Raw genomic sequence first — 19,042 nt, 5'->3', positions numbered from 1 at the left:
GCCCATAGTAACTGTGTAGTAAAGATTTATTGAATTCAATTGTCCCAAGTCAAAAGGAGCTGGTTTGTACACTGTGATTTGACTCTGAGTAAGGTTTTCATAGCTTTTTCTGTTCCTGGTTAGAGTATCTATTTGTAGTCTTTATAGGCACGTGATTGCTGGCCTTGTCTGCTGGGGCATGGCAGCTCTGGGCAGTATGACGAGGGAAATGTCTGTTTAATGAACAGCCCCGGGGCTGGGGGGGAGCTATGGAGAGGAACACCCAAAGGCTTCTTAGCTCCCTGACTTTGGGTCTCTGAGAGACGCTTGTCCTTGTGTCTTCATCTCTGAATCCCATTCCTTACAAAGTAAAGCAGATATGCTGGGAGGATCCTCCAACTGGCTATGGGTTATGGCCCTCCTTGGGCCAGAAGCTGAAAGTTGCCAGGACACTAGGAAATGGTTGGGGGAAAAAAAGAAGTTAAAACTGAACCCTCCCACTAGAACAAGCCCAGCTTTGTGTAGAGCAGGCTTAACATATGAAAAGACCATTGTTTCAGGATGACTTTTTAATTAATACTCATTCCTCACACCCATCAGCTTTCTGAAGAGCCTTCTAGCTTTCCTCAGTGCCCTCCCCTCTGTTCTTACCCCAACCCTTTCCCTTGGGTTCAGGCAGCAGGACACTGGAGAAGTGGAAGGATCCCAAGAACAGTGTTGACAGAAGCTTCCCCCCTTCTTTTTTTTTTCTTCTCCCCCTGTCCAAGTCATTTGGGTAGGCGAATCTTCTACCTGTTGGAGAAGAGCCTTCTGTGTTTCCAGATTTAGGAGCCAGCACTGTCCCCCTTGGGGCTCTTGGAACAGGGCCCAGCCTCAGCATGTTCCAATCTCTCCCTCCAAAGCAGTATGTACACCTTCCCTTGCCTGAAGCCAAAACAACAAGCCAAGAATTAACTGTTTTCTATGTTTCCCTTTCCCCCTGGTGGTACCGCTGTTAAGAGTCGAATCTGGATTGATTTGGCCTGTGAAATCCTTTCGTTTCCCAGCGCTGCTTTCTAGGCTAATTCTGATACTCTCCTGGATAGAGACAATGTAAGTGTAGGGAAGAGAGAATGAAGTAAATATTTAAATACTGCATGAGGGAGATGGGCTAATTCAGAAGCCGCTGCTTTGATTTATATGTCTGGTGGGTTTGCTTTCGACTCCCCACTGCCCCTGGCATTAGGTATAATGTTAGTTTTAAAGGGAGTCTAATGCTAAATGTTCTTGTGCAGGCTGAACCACATAGCATTGCCTTGCCATAGAGGAAGGCTTGCTTGTCCGTGCCCGGAAGCATGGGGCTGCTGGGTTGTAGAACAAGTTTGCCCCCATGGGGAGGAGCTAACTTTGGGCGCTGGCCAAGTGCATAAGAGAAGTGCGGGGATGCAAATCTAGAAAGGCATCCCATTGGCCCCACCCTCACCTTCTCTGCATTCTGCTCCAGCACTCTGCAAAAACTTCTTGGAAAAAACTTGCTTGTGTTCTTTCAGAAAACCCTCATTGCCTCCCTCCTCACAGTGGTTCTAGAGATGAAATCTCATTTCATACTCTTTGCAGGTAAGTGTCAGGGAGTGACATCTTGTAATTAGTTACTAGACCAGTAATGATTAAGCATGAGGTCCCTTTCAGCTCCAAATCTACAACCAACCTTGTTTGAGATAGCCTCTCATCAGAGAAAACTATCAACACCACTGAGTGACATCATTGTAAAGTTCTTGAATTTTCATGTCATTCCACAAGAAAAGGGATTTTTAAGGATTTTAAGAAATCAGGAGAGTCTGACAGAATAAAAGGACCCACATCTTCAAGAGAAATCCTGACGGAATAAATGATTCCTTTAAAAATCTATAAATGTCACTCCTAGGTCAATGAATTACCCATTGATCATAGCAATGACATAGGTAATTTCCAATGTCAGAGGGGAAGCTTTTTCTGAGATGGGAGTTTTATAATGTCTCTGGAATAATCCATTTCTTCTCCACTTAGTGAGACCATACTAGGAGAGTGTTTTAATTCCTGGTCAGAGTTAAAACCAAAGAGAGTAAGGAAAGCAATTGCTTACAACTAGGCATTCACCCAGTAAGCATTTATTCAATACCTAGTGTTTGCAGGCAATGAGTTGGGCAGAATGGACACAAAGGCAGAAATGACATAGTCCCTGCCCTCAAGGCGCTTACAATCACTCTATTGTAAGAGCCATATTGGTTTTGGCTATCAGACTGGAAAAGCATCCAGAAGAGTATCTCCCCAGATGAGGTGAGATGTAAACAAGCTCACATATCGAAGATCTGTATTTGTTTTTCTTGGTGCCAATCTTGATTTTTTTCTTCTTAAATTTAGATCATACCACAGTCATTTTTGTTTCATCTTCTCTCAGATGCTAAGAAATGAAAGACGCTCTAATGTCTAACGGGAACAGCAGTGGAGTTGGGTGGTGTGGACATGTGGGTCCCTAGGGAATTCTGCTGTGTCCTACCATAAAGTCAAGAAGTCCATTTCTTACGTGGCTTGTTGGAGTCGGCCTCATGTTTGTTGTACATGCAGTGAGATTAGGTGAATGACCACAGACCTCATTAGAGGAAGCCCTGAGGAAAAAAAAGCTCTTACTCAACCACTGGAGTCTTGAAGGGGGGAAATAACTGTATTGCTCAACTTGGAGAGACTTTGAGGGAAGCCAGCGATTGCTCAAACAAAGCTTTGAATCTTCAGAAAGTAATAGTATATGGTACTGCATCTTAACTTGCAGTCATGGTGAGTAAGGCTGCTTTTTATCTCACTCTAAGGTGAACCAAAGTGACCTCTTTAGTTTCACAGTTGACCTCTCAGAGCAAGAACAGCTGTGTGGCATGATTGCATATGAGATATCAGGGCATAATTGTCTTATTCCAGATTTGGGTTTGGGATGGGTTTCTTTTGTTCCCCTTTCTGAGCAAAGATCCAGATGTGGAGACGCCACTGAGAGGTCCCCCATAATGTGGAAGGAACCTTGATTTGGCAATACGAAGTGTGTGGTGTAGAAGGGTCACCCTGCCGGTCGTCAGTGGTGATATCTAGAATGTTAGCAAAACCTGAATGACCTTAAGATTCTTTCACTTTTCTTCCCCTGCTTTTTTTCTTTGCTCTGATCCTGCACTCAGTGTACTGGTCAAACCAGTCTGTATTTGACTGATGATTATCAGGAAGGTAAACTTAACTCTCCATGGCCAGAAACTCTCTAGCATGTGGCAGCCTAGATTTACCAGATAAACAGCTATCACTTTACACTGTTACTGTGGTTTGCATTTCATGAAGGTCTCAGTCTTCATATGCACAAAAAGTTTATGCCGATTCCAACACACTTTTAAAAGATTTTTCACTGCTTACTTCGTGCTCTCCTCCTTGCTCATCTGAGTTAGCTGGCTCGTTAAAGGCTTAGACGTAGTTAATAAAGATAATAATTGTGACAGTAGCAATGGCGACAGCTAGTGTTTAGGTAGCACTGTGAGTTTTGCAGAACCCTTTATAGATGTTAATTCATTTGATCCTCACAATAACCTTGGGAGGGAGATGCTCTTCTTCTCACCATTTTATAGATGAGGAAACCAAGGCAGTTTAAGTGACTTGTCCAGCATCACACAGCTAGTGAGTATCTAAGGCCACATTTGAACTCATGTCTTTCTGATACCAGCTGTCTCCACTGCGCCACCTGGCTGACAATCTGGGCCAAAGATAAATGACTACTCCTTGCTGGTGATCATCTTGTTTTAATGAGAGAGCATTCCTTGGATTCATATGGTCCAGGAAAATTTTTTTTTTTTAAATCTTAATCTTACTGTATTAAAGGGAAAGTCTATACCATTTTCACCTAGAGTTTAAATGTAGCCTGGTGCTTCCCCCTCTGCCCCAAGTCCTCCCTCATCCCTTTCTCTTTCTCTTAAACCATGGTGTCATGAATAAAAGACTGACCTTGGAATCAGGAAGACCTAGGTTCAGATACTTTCAGATGTTTCCTGGCTGTGTGACCCTGGAAGAGGAAACCTCTTTTGCCTTTAATTTCTTCATCTGTAAAATGGGAATGATAATAAGATAATGTTCATAAAGCATCTTCCTGCATATGCTACCTCAATGTTATTATTTGAAGATGTAGCAAAAACTGCTGGGAAATTTTCATTTGCCACGGAGATGAGGAAGGTCCCATGACTCTTTTGAGCAGTGGTGGAGGTATCTATCAACGCCTCTTTCAGTACATCAGTCTAGGGGCTCATTTGAATGAGGTGTTGAGATTCTTGACTTAGCCAACTTTTGGGTGTCTTATTCAGCCGATTCCCATGAAAGGCCAAAACAGGGTAAGAGCTACTGAGGATGTGGTGTCATATTCACTGGAAGGAGAAAGTGGTTCACTTGGGTCAGGGATGAAGAAGCATTGTAGAAGGAGTAGAATTTCAGTAGGCAGATATGGTCAGAGCATTCCAGACAGAGAAATTGTTATGGAAGAAAGCACAGAACATGTTTGAAGGATAGGAGTTGAGCAACCTAGTGTTTACACAGAAGGAATGTGTAGGAGGCCTAGTGGGAGATGAGATGTGAAAGGTTATATCTAATAGCTGATATTTCTGTAGGGCTTTAGGGCTTGAACAACACTTTCCATACTTGATCTATTTGGAAGTCAGGTTGGCCATATTTTGGCATGTCTTGAATTCTTGGCAGACATTATTTGCTAGATAGTGGGAAACCACTGAGGGCTTTATAAGTAGGAGAGTGATTTGACCAGAGCTGGATTTTAGGAAGATTAATTTGGAAGCAGTAGGTTGGAGTGGAGAAGGCAATAGTCCAAGAAGGGGGATGGCTGCCTAACTTAGAATAGTGGGAATAAAAAGACACATTTAAGTGACACTGACTAAAGACGTTGGGAAGGTAGAAAGAATACAAGGTCCTACTATGCTTGTTAAATATTAAAAACAAACAACCAACCAAAAAACCCAAAACCATGACCCATAAAGGCTCTCTTCCTGAAGGGTACCTTCCTTGCATGTGTTAGAGTCATACAGAATCCCTTGACACAACAAAACACTTTGTTTGACCCCTTTATTAGTGTCCAGGGAGGCATTTAACATGGAGCTGTGTGCTTGCCAAAAGGGTTTGCCACTGCCTTGGTAGATGTCTTATGCAGGGTGCAAATGGAAGAGGGATTCCCTGTGAAACAGGGAAGTTCTGATGATCTCTTCTACAGATGATGTTGGAACATTGCAGAACTTCCTCAATGACATCCATAATCACTCGAGAATTTGGCTGTGCTATCCACACAGGAAAAAGGAAGTGGAAGGATCCTTTTTATTTTTTGGTCCAGGCTATGAATACAGTTGGATGAACTGTCTAGAGCTAATCCAACAGTATATAGATCTTGGAAAGATTGCAGATGGAAGCAGACTGGGCCCAGAATTGCAGAGGAGGGGAGTGAGCTGGGTCGCATTTGGAGTGTTGCTCAAGACTTCTAAAAACCTGGCGTTTCTTTGTGAAACAACCAGTACTCTTCAGGGGATGCCATAAGGCTGCTTCAGAAAATACACATTCTGTTGAGAATTAGAATTGTGGGTCAGTCATTCAGAGGACAGTGGAGAGACACATGGTGGATAGAAATAGGTGACAAATTAACAGGGAAGAATTACGTAGGAGAAACAGCATAAAGGGTGCCATTAAAGACTTGTATGAACAGAAAAGGAGGTTATGGTAGACGGAATGAGTTTATGCACCATTGCTGCCCAATATGATGTCATCCGAATGAGTACAAGGTCCCCAGCACATCCTTCTCAGGAAGACGCAGGCAAGCGTTGCACAGAATGAGAAGGCAGGGATGGGCTGAGGTTCACACAGTTCAAAGGGCTACCCCTTAGCAGTGAAGCCACATTCATTGAGGTATGTAGAGCTTGGAGGCTGACTCTTGGGGATGAAGGAGAAGGGGAGGAGCTATGTAGTAATTCTCTTAAAAGAAATAAAGTATGGAGGAGGAGTATGTTTTTTGGGGGAAGATTGAGTTCAGTTTTCGTCAGGTAGATTCTGAGGAGCTGAAAATCCCAAGTGGAAATGCCTGAAAGATAATCGTTTGGAAATGCAGTGCTGTATCTTGGGAAAGTTTTAGGGACTGGGGAAATAGATTGATCTGAGAGTTGTCTGTGTAAAGGATCGTTGTTTTAGAGACAAAAGGGATGTTGGCAGACTTCAGTGGACCTCTTTCTTTTTGTAGATGGAGAAGCAGAAGATAAATCACCTGCCCAGCACCACGGGGGGTCATAGGCATCAGGAGGAGGATGATTGGAACCAAGTCCAGTGCTTTTATCAACTAATCCACTGTAGTTGAAAGTTGAAATTGTGGAAATGAATAAAACCACAAAGGAGGAAAGTCCATAGAGAGAAGAGGTCCAAAGGCAGAAGTTTTGGGAACATCTACATTTGGAGGGCAGTAGGAGAAAGAGCTAAGGAGGAGAGGTGGTAGGTGAATTGGGGTGGTGCAGTGTGATTAGTGTCAAATGCTTCAGAGACAGGTCAAGGAGAATGACTATGTGTAGCCATATGTATATGGTTTTTGTATGTATAGGCAATCCCTAGACCAGGGCTGGGGAACCTTTGACCTCATCTTCTAGGTCCTCAAGTGTGGCCAAACTTTGTATTCAGTCAAAGGGCCTCACTTGAGAACCCAGAGGGCCACATGTGGCCTCGAGGCCGAAGATTTCCCCACCCTTGCCTTAGACCCAGGAAGATCTGGAGAATGAATTTGGAGAGAGGGAGAAGGTAACCCCATGTTTAAATGTGAAGTGGATTTGGAGGAAAACTGTGCATGCAATAAAGCGATATGTGCCATTTGCCTTCCTTCCTTTTGAATTGCAAGTGATCTAAATTGCTTTACCAGTTTCCTGTTTACTCACCTCCTCCCCCTCCCCCACCTTCTAAAAATCTGAAATATTACCTTACTGGAATGGAGTGATCTGGCTTACAGTTTCCATCAATCTCCCAGTGGAGTTCGTACCTGAGATGTGAGCAGTGGGACTGAGAATGGAGAATAACCTTGCCTTTTCCAGGAGCCATTGTGGTCAAATTATCAAGGCTTTTAATGGATGTGCTCTTTTGGCTTGGTACTGGTAAATTATTGCCCCAAGGAGTCTACTTTCATTTTGTTGACTTTTTTTTTTAACTTGTTAATGTCACTGCTGTGATATTAAGCTGATGTTGAGGGATGATTTGCATGGTTTCCCCAAGAGATTTAGTAATGGTAATCTCACAGATGGGGGGGGGGGGAGGGTTGGAGTGATTGCATCAAATAGGACTGGTAGGAGTTGAAGGGGTATAATGTTCAATTCCTGGGACATAGTGGGCACTTGATAAATGCTTGTCAAATGAAATGAAGGTTGACAATTCTCAGGTTAGTAGCATTGGATTATATTGACCATCTATCTTACTTGGCCTGAAAACATCACATCAGGCAGGAATTCCAGAATAGCACTGAAGTGTCTGAACCTTGCCCGAAGGCATCTCTTCAAGGAATATCCATTTAAGTAGGTGATTTACCTTTAAACCTGCCAAGAAAATCATTTTGAAGGACCAGAAAACCCCCCCTTTGTGCATCTTTAATTGTTCCATCAGGAGGAAAACCTGCCCCAGAGCTCAGGGCTGAGTCTGCTGCAAAGTGCTAATTAAAAATAATAGCAGCAAGGAAACAGGTGTTACCAGGGGAAAGAAATGGTGTCCAAATATCAGCAAGCTGGCCCACGCTCCCTGCAGGTAGGGGGCAGCTGGCGAGGTTGGCAGATTCCCTCTCCCAACTACTGGTGGGAAGGTGAGGAAGTTAGCAATCAGAAGTGATGTCCTTCAGGCATATGTCTTGCTCAATGATGGGTACCTCGAAAAAAGCCTTTCCTGACAGGCAGCCAGTACTTAGGGTGCATGTGCATGTGGGGTTAAGTTAATGAGAGAATGAATAAATAAAAGAATTGTTAAGCATGCATTATGTGTAGAGTGCTGGGCGTAGCAGTAGCAAAGTAAGGCAGCCCCTGTTCTCTGGGAGCTCACATTCTCTATTCTGATGGTGGATCCCATACCTGTAGTGGCTTCAGTGGAGTGATGGGAGGCCTGGGAGATAGGATGCTGTTTAAAAAATGTGCGTGGGAGGGTAGAACTGGAGTTGGGGAAGCATAATTGGCACCATTGTATGGAAGTTTGACCAGGATCAACTCAGTCATGTTGAGAGCCATGATCCTAGAACCACTGGAAATCCCAGGAGTCATTGTAGTAGACTCTGACCTTTCTTTTAGGGAAATTGAATAATGCCCTTCTAAGGATGAGGTAGTGTGGTCCCTTCGATGTAACTCGAGTCTCCAGCATACATAAGAGAATGGTCTTTTAAAAACTCATTAAAATATTAAAATAGGTAATTTCTTTGGGGAAAAAAAAGTTTCTAAAATACTAAAAATGACCTAGTGGGCACCATTTACTTGTGTTTTCTAAAAGCTTTTGATAAGGTCCCTCATAAAAGATTAAGAGGGAATAAAACCACAGGGTGGAGTGGAGTCCTTATTGTGGATTAAAAAAACAATTAAGTGATAGGAAGCTGAAGAATCCCAGCATAGGCCTGCTGCTGCTGCAGCTGCTGGTGGGGAGAGGTTAATAGAAGGTGCCTTCGGATTCTGTCTCAGGGTCAGAGTTATTAAATGTATTAATTGTTTAGAGAAGGAAGCGGATGGCGAATGGGCACAGTTTGCCAATGATACCTAGGTGTTTGTGACTCTAATCAACCTGGAAGTTGTAGGTGGTTGGGAATACCCCGGAGGATTAGAGACCTCCGAGGAAGCAGAAATTCATTTTGAGTAAAACTGTAAAGTGTAATCCAAAGTAGACTAATGTTTCCTGAATTCCCATATCTATCTACTGCTATCTTCTGAATTTAGTGAATTCTCTGAGGAAAGAGACTTGGGAGTCAGGGACCAGAAGCAGCTTCAGTGAAGGCATCTCTTGGGGGGCCATGATGAGGAACCAGGAGGATTTGGAGATGTGAGGGTGAAGCAGAGTCAATAGCGGGATGAGTACTGGATGTAGAACCAGAAGGTCTTGGTTTTGCTCCCGTTGACTCCCTTCATGACCTTGGGCAAATCATTTCCTCTCTTGGGGCCCTAGCTTCTTCCCTTGTAAAATGAGGGCTGGCAGGGAGTGGGGGAGATGGGGAGATGGAGCTGGACGAAGTCGTCTCTGAGGTTTCTTCTAGTTCTGTGACATTCCATGCCTGATGTAAAAGACAAAATCCCACATGTCTTCTGGGTTGGGAAAGACTCTTCATTTACCCCTCCCTCCCCGGCTCTCTTTACCATTAAAACTCACCCCAAAGAGGCTCTGAGAATGAATGAGAAGGAATGGCTGACCAGAAGAGTCACAAAAAGGAGAGTGAATGGAAATTATGGTATTTGGCAGAAAAGATTTAATTTAGCAGTCTGATGCCTGTTTTGGAATGGTTTATAAGAGATTGTTTTCCAATAGAAAAAATAATTATTTTGAATTGTTTACAATTGTTTATTAAGCACCTGCTAGGTTTAAGGCAGCTTTTGGGAGGATTAGGGAAAGCTTCATAAAGAAGGTGGTACCTGAATTAGACCATGAAGGAGGGAATAAATATTTCATTAACCACATATGGTTACATTATTAGGATATAGTATTCACTGCTTAAAATTGTAGTCTCAGGCAGTCGATGCTGACTTATTGGGCTAATTTTGAGATTCTTAAAAAATGCCCAAAGTAGTCCAGTTTCTACAGCGTTATTTGCCATCAGAAGGACGAGTGGTCTACAAAGAGTACATTTCATAAGACCTCTCTCTGGTGGAGTGACACCATGATAGAATGGAATGAATGTTGGACTTCAAATTAGAACAGACATGGACTCAGATCCCACCTTAGACATGTTTCCATGGATCATTTGGCCATCCCAACTGCGCTTGAAGACTTGGAATGAGGGAGAGCCCACCACTTCCCAAAGCTTCCACCAGCTCCAGTTGTTAGGAAGATTTTCCTCCATGAAAGCCTAGAATGGCTCCCCTCCACCCTCCCATCCTCTGCTTCTGGTTCTGTCCCCTGGGGCTTACAAGACTATTTAGCATCTCTTGCACAAGGGGGCCCTTCACATATTTGAAGAAAGTTGTCCCTTCTAGGTATGCCCTTCTCCAGGCTAAACCTCCCCTGGCCATTTAGTCGATCCTAAGAATGAGTAAGAATGTAGTAATTGGGCAGATGTCAGCCATGATAACCAGGTCAAGCAAATGCCCAGAGGTGGGAAAAACACTATATAAGGGGGATTGTAGGTCTTTTAGTTTAGTTGTAGATAGAATACTGTGAAGAAGGAGTAGGAGGCACCATGTTGAGGAGGGCTTGGAATATCTGTCTGACTTGGAGCTGTGGGCAGTAGGGGGCTATTGAGAGATTTTGAGTAGAGAAGTGGCAAAGCAGGTGATGTGGTCTAGGAGGAATAATGTTAGACTTGGATTCAGGGTTTGGCAAATTACTTGAACTTCTGTAAGGCCCAGTTTCTTTATTTGTAAAGATATAAAAATGAGATTGGACCAGGTGGCATCCAAATTCACTCACAGCTTCAAAATTATGATCCGATGGCCAGATTAATAAAAATTTTTTAAAAAGCTCACACTAATATGACATGTTAAGAATTGCAAAATGCTTAAAACAGATGATTTAATTCTGTGCATCAGAAAGCTTCATCTTGCATCTTTGTAAAAGATGAATTGAAGGGGAGGAAGAATAAAGACAGAAAGACCTATTAGGAAGACATTGAGACAGGGGAGTAGTGGGGGGGGGTAATTCTCAAATAGTGTTCCTTGAGAATCTGGGGAGGGGAGGGTGGCAGGACCAATGGTGGTCATATGGAGAGATATTGGGGATTAAGAAGAAACTGAAAATATATGGAAGTTGTACCACAACTTGGTAAGTGACTAGGAGAGAGGGCAGGCGAGTTTTCAGAAGGGGAGATAGTAGTGACAGGGAAAGAGAGGAGCAAATCTCTGAGGGAAGGTAAGCCTGACATCAGCTGGGGATGTCCTCTAGGAATCTGGAGATGACTCATTCATTCCTTTTCTGTAACTCAGGCTCCTTTCCCTTCCTCCCACTTCAACTAAAACGTAGAAAAGTGGTGGCATCCCTCAGAAAGGTCGAGTCCTTCCTTTGGTAAGTGAACTTGGATGAAGACAGATACCTCTGTGTGGGTTTGGGACCCCAGCAGGGCCCCTGTGCAGGTGAGGTCCAGAGTCCTTGGAACAGGCAGTTACTCTTCTCTGCTAATTGTCTTGCCTAGCTTTATGCAGTTGAGAAGTTGGATCTTGTCTGCAGAGGTCAGCTTGAGGTCCAGCCCTCTCTCTAAACAGCACACTTTGGATAGCCATACCACAGAAGGAAAAAGGCACCAAGCAGGGAAAGTTTGTGGGGTCTGCTGGGGGTAACACTAACTTCTCCTGGCAGGAGAGGAGGTGGAATGGGTTAACTTCAGTATATGCATTTATATATGTTATATAGAGAGACACATAGTATACATAACCCACTCCCACATATGTGTTTCTAGATATCTAAACAGCTACATTGACATCATGCTTTGGTTTGCAAAGTGCCTTGTTTTTATCCCCACAACAATCTTGGTAATAGGGAGATTATCCCTATTTAACAGATGAAGCTGAGGCAAGTAGAGGTTAAGTGGCCTGTCCAGGGTCACACAGCTAGCCAGTGTCTCCAGTGGAATTTTATATAACCGTGTATATTTGTGTGTATGTATGTATATATGTATGTGTGTGTGTATATATACATATATATGAATACACACATACATAGGTGTGAATATCTAGATGTTTATATGTATGTATATCGCTATATCATATACATATATGTGTGTGTATATCTATAAAACAATCCAGAGAGAGCTATTCCTTGACATCCTTCCCAGCAATCCTTTCTCCCCATCCAACTCATACTTCTGCCAGCCTTCTTCATTGACCTGTTTGGAAGTCTTAGTTCTAGTCCACTCCAGTGTCTCATTATTGGAGGAGGGGTCTATATTTCTGCAGGATCATACGAGTTAGAGCAGGAAAACATCTTAGAAATCATCTCTACCTACTCCCTCATTTTACAGATGAGGAAGTGGGCCTTGGGAATACACCTTAAATTCCTTGGACCTCAAACATTTAGTAAGTAGTAAGATTTGGGATTTGAACTCAGGGCTTCAGACTCCAAAGCCAGCATTCATCTAATTCTTTCCCATCTCTATGGAAAAAGCAATGACCTTTGACATTTATGTAAAGCACCATTCAGTATTTCATTTGATCTTTGCACTGCCTACCTCACTGGCTTATTTATGAGTATTATTCTCATTTTACAGATGAGAAACGGAGGCTCCTAGAAGCCAAGAGTTGCTCGTGACTACTAAGTGGCAGAGCTGGGACCTGAACTCATTTCTCCCTCGACTCTGAGCCCAGTGCACTTAGGGCTATGCCACATTGAGGCATCAGTGAGGATCAGACAGAAAAAAGATGTCTGGGTCCCAGGGGCTGCCGCCCAAGGACAAAGTGCTGAACACCTGCACTGTCCATTGTCCCATCATTAGTTCTGCAGAGACTTGAACTTTCTGTCCGAGGAAGGTCTCTTACAATTGTAAAATCATTCACTCAAGGGCAAAATCTGGACATCATAGATTAAGGAAAAAGAAGAAGGAGTGTGATGTATGGTCTATAAAATGCTTGTTATTTGAGACATGGACTTTGGGGTAGGAGTCTTGTATGATCTAAGCATAATTTAAGCATAACTAAGCATAGCTTGCTTCCTGGATAAAGGAAATTCTGAGCCTGGAAGAGTCCAGGATGTTGGCTAACTCAAGGAAGGGACACAAACTGAAGAGCCATTTGCTGGCATGCAGGGAATGTCATGAGCAGAACAGATTACTCTTTGAATTATCCAAGAAATGGCAGAATGTTTTCCTCCAGATCCTTCTCCTTTTAAAAGCACACTTTAAATATCCTCTCCTAAGTTGCTGATTAGGGATTAGAAGCACAAAGTGCCAGTGCTGATTTCTGGGTTTCCCTTGTTAAAATGTCTATGTCCAGCTTGTCTGAAGGAGGCAAAAATTCACAATTGTTGATTCCTGTATCCTAGAATGTCAAGGCAGAAGGGACCTTAGAGCAGGACTTTGTCACCTTTGTGTCATGGACCCCCTTGGGAAGTCTCGTGAAGTCTGTGTTATCTACCCCTTCTCAAAATAATGCTTTCAGACACTTAAAATGCAGAAGGTTACAAAGAAAACCAGTTGTGTTGAAATATAATTATCAACATATTTTAAAACAAATTCACAAGCCCCAGGTTAAGTCCAACCTTCTCTTTTTTTACAAAGGAAGAGATTGAGGCTCAGATAAGTTTTGACTTACCTCAAAATTACCCCCCTCGTTAGTTACAGAGTGAGCTCAGACCTTTGGACTCGAAATTCTGCCCAGCTGACTTTCTTTCCAGAATCCAGGGAGGCTGAGGCTTTGGTGTGTTCAGGATCAGGGAAGTGGACATTTTTAGATAAGCCAATCAAGTAACAGGCATTTAACAGTGTGCTGGGCACTGGGGATACAGAGACAAAAATGAGAGTCTCTGCCCTCAGGTAGTTTATATTCTACCTGGGGAAATATGCACACAAGTAAGCAAATACAAAATAAATAGAAGGTAAATTTGGGGGATTGCTAGGTGTGACTGGGGATAAGGTGCTGGACCTCTGGTCAAGAAGACTCATCTTCCTGAGTTCAAATCCAACTTCAGGCACTAGCTGTGTGACCCTGGACAAGTCCCTTAATCTTAAACCTCACTTTCCTCATCTGCAAAATGAGCTGGAGAAGGCAGTGGCCAACCACTCCAGTATCTTTACCAAGAAGACTCCAGATGGGGTCAGGAAGAGTTGGACATGACTGAGCAACACGTTTTGGGCACAGGGGTGTGAAGATGCTCCTTGAATGGAATTTTGAATAAGGGATTCTAGGAGTTGTCTGTGAAGAGGGAAGAGGTATAATCTTAACCCTCTGATTAAATTTTTATGTATGTTGTTCCCCCAGCCACCATCATTGACCTAAAAATTTGTGCAAAGTAGAATTAGAATTGCCCAGAGTTGAGTAATTCAAGCAGTTTATATATGCCTTTTAGTTGCTGCTGACTTGGTATTGTCATGGGCCTTATGTCTTGTTCCTTCCTACTTGATGATGTTTTCCCCCTCTGGAAACACTAAAAGGCTGAAATATTTTAGAAGATTACCGTTATCTGTATTACAAATACAACTTTTTATTCAACCATTCTTAACTCCAGTCTCTTTCACTGTTCTGTTAGCTCTTTGGAGTTGACTCCCAGTGGAACTTGACCACATCTTCTGCCTCTGCCTTGAGCCAATGCTGTCGGAACTGCAAGCAAACATTTGTGTCCATGAAGTTTTAAAATGAAAAGAAAAATGACAAACTTAGATTCATAATTTTATATTCAATTTTGACCATACATTTTGTTGAAAAAAATATTTATTATTTTGAAGTGTAATAATCGTCTTTAATGTAGGTTAAACCTTCTCATTTGCAGATAGAATGACCAGATGGCCCAATCATTTAGGGCAATTTATAATTAATCAAAATACTGCCACGGTTTTTTAAAAGGATGTATACAAAAATGCAAATGTGAAGTTACATATGACTTAGGAACTAAAGAAAACAGCAAACTCTTTAGAAGATGCTCAGAACAGTCAAATTGGGAGAGCTTGCTAGACTCTGGAACGTAGAGAAATGAATTCCCAGTGGGGAGGCCTTTGTTCCATTGAACACAAATCAGAGCTAATGGCCTGACTGACTTAGAATGTTCCCAAATGGTTCTTAGGACTTGGACGGTGTTCATCTGGCCATTATGGGTAGATCTCTTGAGTATGGATTATCACATGTGACTGTAGCATGAGTATACTCATGATACTGACCCAACTGGTTAAGAGGACAAAGCATGTGTGATGTATAATGGGAGGTTAAAGGGACAGGAGTTATTCTCTCCCTTTAATATTAACCTGATTATATCATAGACTCTAGGATAAGTTATTAAAATAGGCTTTCTTGGTGGAAGAAGAATTTCTTCTTTTTTTTTTTTAGGAGTTTAAAGTTCAAATCTTTTTTTTTTTCTATTTTACTTTTTAGGATTCTTTACTTTAAAAATTACGGAAATAGAGAAGCATCTGACTTACTAGGGATATTTTTGGTTGCCGAGGAACTCCTATAAGAGCAGGTAACTGAGTTAAAACTAATCCCTGGGTGCATCCCCTCCAGCCATGCTCTGCCATTTGTGAGTTCATAGCAAGGTCTTTGGCAGCCAGGTTGATCTCTATGTAAAACTGGCTCCAGTCTCTTGATTTCTCTGTGATTGGGAGGGGGAGGAGCACAACCAGTTGTCTGCAAAAAGAGCCTCATGTCTCTACTGGCCCAAGAAATTGAACCGTGCATGCGAACACACAGACGTGCGTCTTGTCTGCCTGGCTAATTTGTAGGTCTGTTGTGTAAAGCTGAAAGTGAGGTTTGGGATCTGAGGGGCTGAGGCATAGGATGTTTATTTGCTCATTTGTTTTTTCCCCTTTCTGTTCTTTTGGTGTGAAATATCACCTAAGAGAGAGAGAGAGAGGGATTTGGAGAGTGGGGCCCGGACCTGCCTCAGTGACTGGTTCTCTTTCCACTTGGCCTTTTACTTCTGGCTTGTCCTTCCCCTTTGTAAGTGAGCTATAAAGAAGAACTTTAAGTTATTCATTCTCCATTCTTATGGAAAACCATTCCCCCCTACCTTCTGGAGTTTTACTGTTCTAATATCTGAGGTCCATAGATGGAAAGCAATTTGAGAACTAGTCCAACCTTCTCATCGGGGCTAGCTAAGAAAGCTTGTGCCTTGTCCTAGGTCACCCGAGTAGGAAGAGGCAAAGCTGGGATTTCAGTGAGGGCTCCTTGCCTTCAGATCCAGGATTCTTTCTCATTGGTGCCTCTATTCTACCATCCACCCTTTGAGCTCTTTGGAACACTGTGCGATGATGCTGTAAATCTAGGAGATTTTGGTCAGGAATGTGGCAACTTGGTTCATACCAATACTTGATTTAAAAAAATAAAAGCCGGGACATTGGGCACGCTTCCTTTGTTCTCCAGGGTTCCCCAGCAGCAGAGATGGCGGGGAGATAGAACAGCCCTGGAAAGTCAGGGCATGGCTACAATTCTTTCTTTTTCTGAGTGGTTGTTCCTCAAGTCCACGGGACCAAGTTCTCAAGAGAAGTTTTAATTACAAACCGAGGTGATGTGGTTTCTTGAATGCGTTGTAACAAATGGATGTCAGTTGGAGCCTTGAGAAGAGCTTCCAGTAATAAAACACTGTAGTTATTCTATGGTGCATTCTCAGTAGGAAATGTGAAAGCTGACTTGTCTGCTTTACTTCCTTCCTTATGAAGTGGGCTCGGGAGCAGGGTGTTGAAGGATGCTTCCTTAGAGGGTCCAGGAAGAAGGTTTCATAAAATACATCACCTCCCAAATGGCACGATCTCAGATGAGATTCCTGTAGCTGTCACATGGCAAAAGAGGGTATGGTTGTGATGCCCGGGGGGTGGGTAAGGGGGCAGGGGGTTAAAATAGAAGATCTTGGACTGGCAAATCTTTATTAGTTTTGTAAACAGCTTTAGGAAGCGCTGGGAGCATCTTGCAGGGACCCTGCAATTATCATAATAAACAGTTTTATCATCTGCTTGGCAATCAATAATGTGGCTTATGCTGTTTTAGTATCTCAGTAGTATTGATTACCTTAACAACTGTGCTGCGGTCAGCTTCCATTAACCCCTGCTCTGCCAATGGGGCCTGTATCTCCAACTGGCAGAGGGAGAAGCTCCCATTGCAGCTTAGGCGAGTGTGGGAATTTGACAGCTGGCCAGGCCAGTGAGTCAAATACAGCTTTTATCCCAAGGCACCCAGCAGAAAGAGGGGTTTTAAACAAGGAATCTGGAAGCTAATGCAACTTTTAAAGGCATCTTTCAGTTGAGGCAGTGTTTAAAACAATTATGGCAAAGGAGATTGAAATGTGACTCAGGAGTTTAGAGCTTAAAAGCTAAAATGTCTTCTCTCCCAGCCTTTCCTCTGCTTATATCCCCTTTCTCTATCTATCCCCACTCAAAAGAAACCCACAAACTCTTACTGGGATTTTCGTAGGAGTCATAGATCTTGTGCTCTTATGCAACAGGCTTCTTTGGGATTTTTTGTTTGTTTGTTTGGGACCTGCATCTTAATTCTGGGGAGAAAGCGTTTGTAGGAGCTTTTGGTCCTAGGATTAAGGAAAAACCCAATTTTAGTGTCTCTGAAATTGTCATTGATCTTTCTAAGCTACAAGATGCTAGAAGCTGCATTGTACAACGTCAGATTGCTCCCTCCTCATTAACTTTTCCATGTCTGCTTAATGTTTCTTGGTGAAATGAATGATATGGTAGTGGGTGACAGGAGCAGAATCCTGCCTCCCCAGATTCATCTTTTTTAAAGTTACTAAGATCAACTCCCTAACTATGACTTGTAGGCCCTGTAATTTTAGGGGGTACACTGTTGGCGATATCTAGTGATAGCACCTTATTTTCCCTCTCTGTTTTCTTTTTGTGATCTCAGTTTCTGTGAGTTCAGAGATCATCTCTAGGCAAATGACTGTCCTGCCTGTAGTCCTGAATTACCACCTGCCTACTGGACATTTTCACTTGGATGTCCCATAGGCAACTCAAACTCAGTGTATCCATAACAGAACTTATCATCTTTCCTCCCGACCCCTCCTCCCCCTTCTAACTAACCTATTTCTGTTGGAGTTGACTGCCTTCTTTCCTGTCACCCATGTTCACAACCTTAAAGTTAGCTTTGATGCTTAACTCTCCCCCACCCAACATATCTCATGAGTTTCCAAGTATTACCCTGCGTCTACAACACCTCTCACACCTGGCCCCTTCTCTCCACATGTGATACCACAACCACCCTAATTCAAGCTCTGATCTTTCTCCTGGACTACTATGTTTTTCACCTAATGGGACTCTTTACCTTAGTCTCTCTCCTCTCAAATTCGTCCTCCACTCATGTGCCCAAGGGATCTTCCTGTAGCTAATATCTGAACATGGTCTTCTCCTGCCCCAGAAGCTTCCGTAGCCTGGGATCCAGTAGGGACTCCTGGCTCTTAGTTAGAGCACAGTACTTCCATTCAAGCTCTGTATAACTGCTAGCTGGTCTGCTCTCACTCTGGCCACTCACACTCCCTCCCATCTCTTCTTTCTTTCCTTTGCCTGGGCCGTATTCCTCACTCCCCCTGCCTTCTCACCTTCGCTGGTTAGAATCCCTTGGCCCTACCTCTTCCATGAAGTCTTTCATGATCATCACCGGCTAATTCCTCCTCCCTGGGATGACTTCTTATTTACTTTATACATATTTTGTATCTGCATATGTGTAGAATTTAAGCTCCTTGAGGGCAGGTACGGTTTTATTTCCTAAATGCATCCTCTATGTCTTCAGAAACTAGCACCAGGCCTGGCACATAGTAGGTGTTTTTAAAAAAGATTTTTGACTGATAGTCTGTACAGAAATTGCCTGGATGGGCTCCTACACAGTTGGGGAGCTTTAAGTACAGGATTATTTCAGGAAATAGTTGCTGCTTCTATTATTACTACAACTTCTGCTACTACTACTATTACTGCTACTACTACTACTCCTACTACTGCTTCTGCTACTACACAGCTGGTGGCTCAGTGAACAGAACACTGGGCCTGGAATCAGGAAAATCCAAGTTCAAATCCAGCGTTAGACATTTCCTAGTTGTGTGAACCTGGGCAAGTCACTTAGCCTCTGATTGCCTGACAAAATGCATCCACTGGATCCCTTACAGAAGGAAGTGGCAAACCACTCCAGTGTCTTTGCCAAGAAAACCCCAAGCGGGGTCACTAAGGGTCAGGCAGGACTGAACAATAGTCCTGCTAGCTAACATTTAT

Source organism: Petaurus breviceps, unplaced genomic scaffold, assembly GCF_028583685.1.
Source record: "Petaurus breviceps papuanus isolate PSGF00001 unplaced genomic scaffold, PetGlider_PUasm1.0 176, whole genome shotgun sequence".
NCBI classification, from domain to species: Eukaryota; Metazoa; Chordata; class Mammalia; order Diprotodontia; family Petauridae; genus Petaurus; species Petaurus breviceps.
This window is presented reverse-complemented; position numbering follows the sequence as displayed.